Raw genomic sequence first — 11,299 nt, forward strand, 5'->3', positions numbered from 1 at the left:
GAGATCGGTCACGAGTCTTATAGGTCTCCCTTTATATGTTAGAGCACGTTTATCCCTTGCTTTTTTCAGAATTTTCTCTTTATCCTTGTATTTTGCCAGTTTCACTATGATATGTCATGCAGAAAATTGATTCAAGTTATGTCTGAAGGGGGTTCTCTGTGCCTCTTGGATTTCAATGCCTTTTTCCTTCCCCAGATCAGGGAAATTCTCAGCTATATTTCTTCAAGTACACCTTCAGCACCTTTCCCTCTCTCTTCCTCCTCTGGAATACCAATTATGCGTAGATTATTTCTCTTTAGTGCATCACTTAGTTCTCTAATTTTCCCCTCATACTCCTGGATTTTTTTATCTCTCTTTTTCTCAGCTTCTTCTTTTTCCATAACTTTATCTTCTAGTTCACCTATTCTCTCCTCTGCCCTTTCAATCTGAGTTGTGATCATCTCCATTTCATTTTGCAGCTCGTTAATAGCATTTTTTAGCTCCTCCTGGCTGTTCCTTAGTCCCTTGATCTCTGTAGCAATAGATTTTCTGCTGTCCTTTATACTGTTTTCAAGCCAAGCAATTAATTTTATGACTATTATTCTAAATTCACTTTCTGGTATATTGTGTAAATCGTTTTTGATCAGTTCCTTAGCTGTCGTTATTTCCTGGAGGTTTTTTTTGAGGAGAATTCTTTCGTTTCGTCATTTTGGATAGTCCCCGGAATGGTGTGGAACTGGTGGGCACTTCCCCTGTGCTGTCTTGAATAACTTGCATTGGTGGGCGGTGCCGCAGTCAGACCTGATGTTTGCCCCCAGCCCACCTCTGGGGCCACAGTCAGACTGATGTGTACTTTCTCTTCCCCTCTCCGAGGTGTGGCTTTCACTGTGGGGTTGCATGGCCCTTCTGGGCTACTTGCACATTGCCAGGCTTGTGGTGCTGGGGATCTGGCGTATTAGCTGGGGTGGATAGGCAAGGTGCAAGGGGCGGGAAGGGCAGGCTCAGCTCGCTTATCCTTCAGTGATACGCTTCAGGTGGGGCCCTGTGGCACCAGGAGGGAGTCAGACCTGTCAGAGGGATGGATCTGCAGCAGCACAGTGTTCGGTATTTGCGCAGTGCAAGCCAGTTCCCTGGCAGGAACTGGTTCCCTTTGGGATTTTGGCTGAGGGGTGGGCGAGGGAGATGGCCTGGCAAGTGCCTTTGTTCCCCGCCAAGCTGCTCTCTGTCATCCGGGGCTCAACAACTCTCCCTCCTGTTGTCCTCCAGCCCTCGTGCTCTCTGAGCAGAGCTGCTAACTTATAACCTTCCAGGTGTTACGTCCCACTTGCTGTCCGGACACACTCTGTCTGGCCCCTCCGCTTTTGCAAACCAGACTCAGGGCCTCTGCTTTGCAGGGGGGCTGCCCCTCTGCCCTGACTCCCTCCCTCCAGTCCGTGTAGCACGCACCGCCTCTCTGCCCTTCCTACCATCTTCCGTGGACCTCTCATCTATGCTTGGCTCTGGAGAATCCGTTCTGCTAGTCTTCTGGCGATTTTTTGGGTTATTTAGGCAGGTGTGGGTGGAATCTAAGTGATCCACAGGACGCGGTGAGCTCAGCTTCTCCTATGCCGCCATCTTCCTAAATAAAACTCAGATCTCACATTTAGGTCTTTAGTACAGTTTGATGGTATTTTATATATCATTGAGAAATGATCCCGATTCTTTCTTTTGCATATGCCTGTTCAATTTTCTAATGGTGTAAATATATCGACCATATAAGTGTGGGTCTCTATTCAGTTTCATTGATCTATGTAACTATGTTTGTGCCAATACCATGATGTTTTGTGTTTTTTATCATTGCAGTGTGTCTTCAAATCTGAGATTGTGATGCCACCAGCTTTGTTTTGTTTTGTTTCAAAATTGCTTTCTATGTGGATTTATTTGTGGTTCCACTCAAACATTAGGATTCTTTATTCTACTTTTGTGAAAAAAATGCTATTAACATTTTGATAGGGAGTCCAATACATCTCTAGGTTACGCTGGTAGTATATATATATATATATATATATATATATAATCAATATTAATTCTTCCCATTCATGAGGATTGTATATCTTCCCATATGTTTGTCATTTTTCATTATTTTGTTGTCTTTTGTTTGTTTGTTTGTTTGTTTAAATGGTATTTTGTTATTATCTAAAAGGAAATTTTCATTGAACACAATTTTAAAAATTTCAGTTGGGCTTCTCACACCCTCACAGTTTCAAGACACATGATGGTGAATGATTTTTACAGTTTAGTTACACTGAAAAAGAAATAATCTTAGGGAGATTATAGGAAGGTATTCTCATTTGAAAATGAATATAAATATACAATTTCAGTCACTGTGTTTGTAAATCTCTGCTCTTTAATATTAAGCTTCTATCATCCATTATTTACTGTTTCTAGACATTTTTTTTCTCTATGCAATTAGAAGTGAAGGAAATATACATTTTATTTTTACATTTTCAACATTAATTACAAAATATTTCAGATTCCAAAAGTGTTCAAGATATATATAGTCTTAATCCCCATCACCCATTTCACCCAATCTCCCACCCACCTCTTCTCTCTGGTGCCCAACAGTGTTTCCAAGAGTTAAGTCTTTTTGTTGGACTGTTTCTCTTTTCCTCCTTTTATCGATTTGCTTAGTTTCTTACATTGTGCATATGAGTGAAATAAAATGGATTTGAGGTTTTCTGGGTTATTTCTCTTAGCATTATACGGTTTAAAGATTAAGGAAATGTTTCCATTTGCAATAACAGGATAGATCTAGAGAATATAGTGCATATATCCCATCCTAGGAAAATGCTTTCTACTCCCTCTAGGTCATGAGCAGAGGACAACCTGGGACTTGGAGGACTGAGGACCTTGGTTTGCAGATTGCAGCAGAGCAGTGCATGTCAGTGTGGGGACCAAGGTCAGGAGCCTCCTTGCTGGAGTCTCAGGTCCTCCTTAGGAACTGGTTCCAGAGGCACTCCTGGATGTGGGAGGATGCCTCATGAGTGACGTGAACACCAGGACAAGGGTTGGAGACAGTGCACCAGGGAGGATTCTGAGGATTCTCACCTAGCACATGAATTCCACAAGCTCTGTTCATGTGGAGACACAGAGACAGACTGAGGCAGAGAAAGAGCATGGACACAGGAGAGAGGAAACCAGGAAAAAACACAGACTTGCATAAAGCAGCTTGGAAATGACACCCCATCATTCTATTCTATCCCTTAGTGCAAAGTCACATGGGCCACCCACCCGGGAAGGGAGGGCATGACAGGGATGTGTGACCAGGATTCAGGAACACTGGGAGACACTATGGGGACTGCCCCATAGCATCATCAGCCCAGAGGATGCACTGGGACCTGAGCCCAGATATCATGGAAGACCATGTAAGTGTGTGTCAGGTGGGGACAAGATCTGAATGAGTTCACTTCCACTTTCCCTTCGGGCCTGGGAACCAGGCAGGAAGGGGTGGCTGTGCCTGGACCCCAAGGCAGACCCTGGCCCTTTTGAGTGTGTTGTATGCCATGGCCACCCATTTCTCACCTTTCCATGGCTAAGTGTGTGCGTGAGCCTCATGTGATAGCAGGTGTGGGGCACTTCTACAGGCTGCTCCACTGATGGTGTCCCTAGAACCAGATGCCAGAATGACCGATGGGACGTCTGCAGATGGGGAGACTGGGGAGACCCTGAGAGGCCCAGGATTTGTTCAGTGTCCTACTCCTTATCAGGATCAGGAACGTGGCCTCAACCCAGCTCTGTGTCCTCAAAGCTGTGGCACTGGCTGCACCCACACCTCTTGGGGGCTTTGGGTGAGGTGTGTTGGTGTCCATGTATGGACAGGGTATGGGGTGGAGTGGAGCCCTTCTGCAGCATGAGTGAGTGGCTCTTGTATGAGGAGGAAGCCCGGCTAGGGGACCCCAGGCAGTGACCTCACTTCCTCGACAACAGAGCACAACAGAATTCAGAACCCAGTAACCTGGCACCCACATTCTGGAGATAGCGTCTTGCTCGGCTTATTTGTTTGGAAACCTGCACATAAGCAATATACTCTCTTGCTGTGTGCCCATGTCACGAGGCTATTGGTTCAGTAGAGCCAACAGTGACAATATTTCACGATCCTGGAGACAGTGTGTCATGTCTCACACTGGGAGCCTCTGGATTCTACCTTGGAAAGACCCAAAGGTAACATAGGGAGTCCCAGATCTAACCAGTCAATCCGATACCTCTCTTACTGACCTGTGCAGCCCCACATCCCCTCCCCATGTGTATTTGTCTATGTGTGGAAGCAAGGGTCATGTGTGGAGGACCCACCTGGACAGGTGCAGTCTGAAGAGGGTCAGATGCCCAGTGGGCCGTCATGCTCACAACCCAGGTCAAGGCTGGCTGAGAGGGACAGGGTGTTCTGGGTCTTCCCTCTTGTCCCCAAGGTTCATCCTGAGACCTGAAGGTGTATGTCACTGCGTCCTGAGTGCAGGGCTGTAGACAGGTTAGTTTCCAATCTGGGAGCAGCAGGGGGAGAAGGCAGAAGGACCCTGAGGATGTTCAGGCAGGGCTGAGATACCTCTGGGCCAGCTGCTATTCAATGCCTTTACAGAACACTACAGATGAGATTGGGGAGTTGTTGGCAGACCCATGTTCCGTCTACCCTGTTGAGGTGGCCATGTGTCTAAACACCCCGAGGGCCTCCCTGGACAGATGGAGAAAGTGACCAATGGGACCTCTCCAGAAGCAGTGCCTCAAGATTGCCTGGAGAGGTCACAGTCCAGACTACTGCACAGGACAGTGGTCCACCAGTTGCTGGTCCAGGATCTAGAGCCCACGGCGGCAGATCCAGTGGGTGATAAGGTTGAGGGTGTGTGATGTGGATGTATGGGGCCAGTCAGTTATTAGTTACCCAGTGAGGAGCCCCCAGGGCCTGGTGTGGGGACAGGAGCAAAGACTGGCCTCAGAGTACCCAGCTGTGGATTGCAGGAGGGAAGACGTCCTGGTGTGGGTTCCTGGATGTAGCTTCTCTGGGAGGTTCACGGGTGTGTTCTGTTCCTGCAAAGTCACCTGGAGAGGCAGGCATCTGGGTGACCTTTCTCCTCTCACTGCTGAGGACTTAGACTTTCTCCAAATATCACTCTTTTGTACTCTGAAGTGTCAGGTGCAGGAGCAGAGGCCACTGTGTCTCCAGAACTTGAGGCAACACCATCACTGGCATCAGCTGCTCTGTAGGGAGGGGTGCTGTCTGGCTATTTTTTACTTATTTTATCTCTGCAAAAAGGGATTCAAATATATTTTCAACTCCAGCTAATATTCTTGTTATCGTGATTCTAAATTCTGGTTTAGATATCTTGCTTGTATCTGTGTTGGTTAAATCCCTGGCTGTCGTTTCTTCATGCTCTTTCTTTTGAGGTGAATTCCTTCATTTTTTTTCATTTTGAAGGTATAAAATGAATTAATGAAGTAGAAAAATTGAAATTAAAAAAATAAAATTAAAAAAATATTAAAATTAAAAATCAAAAACACACACACAAATTGAATAGATGATGCTGGATCCTAGCTGTGTTTTGGTCTGGGTGTTGAAAGTTGTTTGACAGATTAGAGAAACGAAAAAGAAAAGGGAGGGACAGGGGAAAAAAAAAGGAAATCATTTGAGAATTTGAAAATATGAATACCATAAAGTAGACTAAAATGAGATGATGTGGGTAAAATAGAATTTGAAATAATATACACAAAAGTAGAGAATATAGTAGAAAAAAATTAAAGAAAAATATTTTCAATAAAAATTAAAAAGAAATATGAATTTTTTTCATTTTCTGTATTTAAGAAAAAATAAAAGAAATGAAAAAGAAAAAAAATCATTTAAAAACTTGAAAAACGTGAATATATTATAGTAGACTGAAATAAAATAATGGGAGTAAGATTGAATTTAAAAAAGAATTTTACATAAAAGCAAAAAATATAGTAAAAATTAAATAAAAAAATATTTTAAAAGAAATTGAAAGTAAAAATGAAGTTTTTCTCTTTCTGCATCCAAGTAAAGAAAAGAAAAAGAGAAAAAAAAGAAAGAAAAAAAGGAAATTGTTTGAAAATTTGAAAGATGAGTTCACTGAGATAGACTAAAATAAAATGATGGAAGTAAAGTAGAATTTGAAAAAAAATTACGCAGAAGTAAAAAATATAGTAATACAAATTAAAGACAGGTATTTTTAATAAGAATTGAGAATAAAAATGAGTTTTTTTCTCTTTCTGTATTCAAGAAAAAGAAAAGAACTGTAAATGAGAAAAAGGAAAAGAGAAAAAGAAGACAAAAAATTGAATAGATGAAGCTGCTAACAGATTGAAGTAGGACTGGAATTGCTTCGTTTTCCCCTAGAGGTCAGTCCATGTTGCTCTTCATAGTCCATAAATTTAGCAGTAGGTGAGGTCTGTGTTCTTGAAGAGCAAAGATGTCCCAGTGGGGCGGGGCTCAGTGTAACAGCTCCGCTCTCCACTGGATGGCACTGCTAGCCTACTGGAGTGGATTGTTGTGGTGCTGGTAAGTGCACATGTGCATGCGCTGGAGCAGGGACCAGTCCATTCTCCCGGATCAATTGTGCACCAGTCCTCTGTCTTCAGCTCTCATCTACTCCCCGCTTTTCCACTCTCTGTGACCAGGCCCAGGCAGTGCCTCTCTTCCATGTTTTGTCTCAGGTGCAGCTGTTTTCCCCTACCCCTTGCTTCGGAAGGACTGCGGCCTTGACCCTTTCTGCCCCTCTGCTGGAGGGTCTCACCTAGCAATGGCTGAATGAGCAATGGCTGAATGTTGGCTGCACCCAGGAATGCCCGCTGGACCCTGCTATTGCCGGTGCCCTGAGACTGTGGCCAGGTGCCAGCCCACCCCCAAAAAAGATCATGAGACAGTGTAGCATCAGAGTTTCAGGGATTATGGAAAATTGCAGCACACATCTGGCACCAGGCTTCACCCTCAAAGACCTTGCCCCAGCACCAGCGAATGTAGCTGCTTTCTGGGGTCTGCCGAGACCAGGTGGCTTCAACAGTCTCTACCAAATGCCCTTCCAGCAGTGGAACCACTTTTTCCCATGTGGCCCGAGAACCTCCCGGACCCCAGTCTGTTCCTGGGGATTCAGCTTTCCCACCAGAGCACGGCCAGGTCTCGAACTGGGGAGTTGCAGCCTTTGGGCTCCCCTTGTTTACAGTCTTAAAGGAATTTAAACCCTCTCCTTTCTCCTTTCTCTTTCTCCTTTCTCCTTTCTCCCTTTTTAGTTTAGTCCCTGCGGCTGTTTCCAATTTTCCACTTTCTCCACAGCTGCATTTGGGGAAGGGTGCTTTTTCCCTATGCTTTCCTCCTCCGCAGTCTCTATCCTCTCTCTGCCGGCAAAATGGGTTCCCTCCCTTTCATGGCTTCTTCCTCCCCAAGTTCAGCTCTTCGTGTTGCATACCTGCTGAATTCTGTGGTTCAGGTTGTGCAGATTGTTGTGTTAATCTTCCAATCAGTTTTCTAGGTGTGTAGGATGGTTTAGTGTTGGTCTGGATGTATGTCATGGATGCAAGACACACAAAAGTCTTCCATGCTATTCCGCCATCTTGGCTCCTCCTCCGCATCACCCCATCATTCCTACAGGTATAATTTTTCATTTCACATATCCTAATATCAGCTGTAGAAATTCCATTGATTTTCCTTTATGGTTTCTCTTTCCCCCACATTACATACATGTTTTGCTTTAATTCCTGAGCATATTTTTAATGTCTCTTTCACATTATCAACTGTCATCTGGTGGTCTTTTGCTGTGGACTGATTTTTTCCTAGTTATGAGACCCAGTTCCCTGCTTTGCATATTGTGTAAGTTTTCATAAGAGGCTGGGCATGAGACTATGAATGTGTTGAAAGTCTTGGTTTTGGTATGCCCCTCTTATGAATGCTGAATGTCATTTTGAAAAGCAATTAATAACTTGTGAGTCAGCTTCATTTTCTCCAGGCTTACTGTTTTTGTTGTGTTAAGATGTATTTACCATTGTCTAGAAATATTTTTAAGCCCTGATGGACAAGTTGTGATTAGCATTTGCTCTAGAGCCGTGTTGTTAGATGTACCACTGACGTGTGACCTTTGATGGGGTTTCATGACCCACATATTGATTCATATTGGTGTGTTATAGTGAGTGGTGACTCTGAGTGAAACATTTGGCTTTGTTCCAGTTGACTCTTTTAGGACCACCATGATTGTACTATGAATATATCCCAAATATTAATTTTCCATCTTGAAGAAAAGTTAACATATTTTCTTTTAAAACATGGTGTCCACGCAATGATGTCAGGAGGGCTAGTGAGAAAGCCATCTGTGATTGGCCAGTTGAGCTGCCAGGTGATTGGCCACATGATCAAGGTCAACCTCAGAGAAGCCTGATGATTGGCCAGATATGGTTTTGACGTCACAAGAAAGCAATGTGATGAACCAGGGCTGTCAATAAAGGCAGGCAACAGCTCAGGCCATACTGAGGAAAGAGATGGCAATTCCACCACAGCTCTTCCTGCTGTTCCACACATTATCTGCCCTGTTCCCTTCCATTGCTAATGGCAAGAAGTGTGCTCACTCCTGCCTGAGGCCTCTTGTTGACATTCTGTACTCCACATTCATGTCTGTGCTTACCTTTCTGCCCCTCTGTAGTTCTGAGGGTCTGCATACCCACACCTTGTAACTCCAGGACCCACTTCCCACTGCAAGGTTGGCTGGGCCAGTCACCTATGCATTCCCATTTGGCAAGTGGGTTGGAGAACTAGTTATGAGAGTACAGTGGGTTCTCAGGCAGCTGGGGAGATCCCCTCCCAAACCTCTGTGATCAGAACCAAGGTCAGCACAGGAAACCCAAGGCCATGTCCTGAGGGAACCCTGAACACCCTGCTCCCCCTGGGGTCCTCCAACTCAGCTCAGCACAGGACACATAAATGCTCTGCACATCAGGCTGACCCAGATGTCCACATTGTGGACAATGCCCACAGATACCTGGCAGAGAGGAGAGTTTTTGACAGAAGTAAGTACTGGGAGGAGTCACCACAACACTGGACACAGTGGGGGTCTTTGGAACACAGAACATGAGCTGTCTGATCCAGCTCAGTGGTGGAAAAACAAATCCCCAAGACACTGGAGTGACCAGAAGCCAACAGAGTACAACCATTCCAACCCAGAATATCACAGTACAATTGATTCCCCAGAACACTGGGTTTGTGGGAGCCACTCTCCGATGAGCCCTGCATACCAGCTCATGATTGGGCAACAGAATCACTTGGAAACCTATCTGACAAGAGGCCACTGAACTATGAGCACTTCAACCCAGGAGAGGGGGCAATTGCGTGGCCTGGACACTAGACTTTCCAGGTGCTTTCAGAAAACAAGCATTCCAATTGAGAAGAGAAGACTGCAATCAAGTCTCCAGAATACTGGTCTTGGCAATATCCGGAAGACCATGATTACCCCAACCCAGCTATATACTAGACCAAGGAGTCATCTGGACAGTGAGCTCACAACATGTCATGGTACTTGGAGCCCAAAAAGCCATCTCTGCACTAGGCTACGTATGCACCTGGACAGTGAGCTCACCAAGTGCCCTTGAGCCTGGAGCCCTCCAACAGAGCAGAGTACTGGACAATCATGTCTTCAGAATTCCAGGCTTTCCAGGAGCCTTCAGAATATGAGCCATCCAATTCAGCTCTGCATGAAGCCAAGTTGTGACCTGGACAGTGGACTCACTACTTTCCCTTGGACCTGGAGGGCTCCAAAGCAGCTCAATACTAGGCCAAGTACTGTCTTAGACAGTGGGATCACCACATTCCCTTGGATCTGGAGCCATACAATTGAGCAGAGAACAGGAAAATCAATTCTACAGAACACCAGGCTTTCCAAGAGGAATCAGACTGTGATTCCTATAACCCAGCTCTGAACTAGGCCAAGGAGTCACCTGGACAACGTGGTCAACACATGCCCTGGAACATGCAGCCTTAAAACCTAGTTCTGCACTAGGCCATGGAGTCATCTGGTCAGTGAGCTCACCATGTGCCCTTGGAACATGAGCCTTCCAAACAGATTGCCATGGCAATCAAGTCTTCAAAACACTGGGCTTGCCAGGAGACTTCAGACCATCAGCCATCAAACCTAGCTCTGCACTAGGCCAAGCGGTGACCTGGACATTGGGCTCACTCTTTCCTGTGGACTTGGAGGCCTCCAAACAGGTCAGGACTAGGCCAAGGTGTGTCATGGTCAGCTGGCTTATCATGTGCCCTTGGATCTGGAGCACTCCAAAAGAGCAAAGCACAAGACAATCAAATCTCCAGAACACTGGGTTTGCAAAACCTTGACTACATGCCATCCAAATCAGCTCTGCTCTTCCCAAGGAGTCATGTGAACAACAGGCTCACCATGTGACCTTGTAGCAGGAGCCATCCACCAAAGCTCTACACAATATCATGTAGTCACTGGGAGAGTGGGCTCACTATGTGACCTTGGACATGGGGCTCTACAAGAGAACATAGAACTGTTCTAATCAATAAGATCTCAGGGCAACTGAACACAGGGCTGGCCAATTGGTTTCATTCTATGAGACCTCCATACCCAGCTCAGCACTGGAGCCACATGTTCACTGGACCTGTGGCCAAATGGGAGCCTTCAAATCATAAGCCTTCCATCTCTGCTTAGCATTGGTCAAAAAAAGTCACTGGAACTGTGGTCTGACACAGCCACTAGTCTGACTGGGAGCCCTCCAACACAGCAGAGGAGTGGGCAATTGAGTTCCCAGGACATCAGTCCCACTGGGAGCCCTGCCACCCCAAGCCCTCTATTCTAGCTTGAAACTTTACCAAATGATTGCCCTGGACACTGAGCTAACTCGGGACCTTCAACCAAAATCTCCACATCCCAGCAAAGCACAGGAAAACTGAATCCCTTATCATCTGGGAATGATTTCAACCTTAAGTCCTTGTGGCCTTTAATCTGTGAAGCCTTCCTCTTTTGGTGGAGTCCTCCTCTTCAGAAGAAACCAACGCCATGCAATAAAAGAAGAGACAGACCATTTGTTTGAAGACTTTGTACCGAAACTCATGGCAGAACATGAGCAGGGGAGCTGGGAGGAAGTTTTAGAGGAGACCCAGGCCCTGAACCCAGATTAGTCATTGAAAGAAATCCTCCAAAGTAAAGTTGCTCCCACCTAGAGAGATGGAGGCCATTGAAGAACAGGCTAAGTAGTGAGGAAGGGGACAGGCTCAGCTCCATGAGGTAGAGAGATTCTTTGTGCACATGGAGGACTTACTGGATGCTTTTGACTTCCA

Source organism: Panthera tigris (assembly GCF_018350195.1).
Source record: "Panthera tigris isolate Pti1 chromosome F3 unlocalized genomic scaffold, P.tigris_Pti1_mat1.1 chrF3_random_Un_scaffold_78, whole genome shotgun sequence".
Lineage (NCBI taxonomy): Eukaryota > Metazoa > Chordata > Mammalia > Carnivora > Felidae > Panthera > Panthera tigris.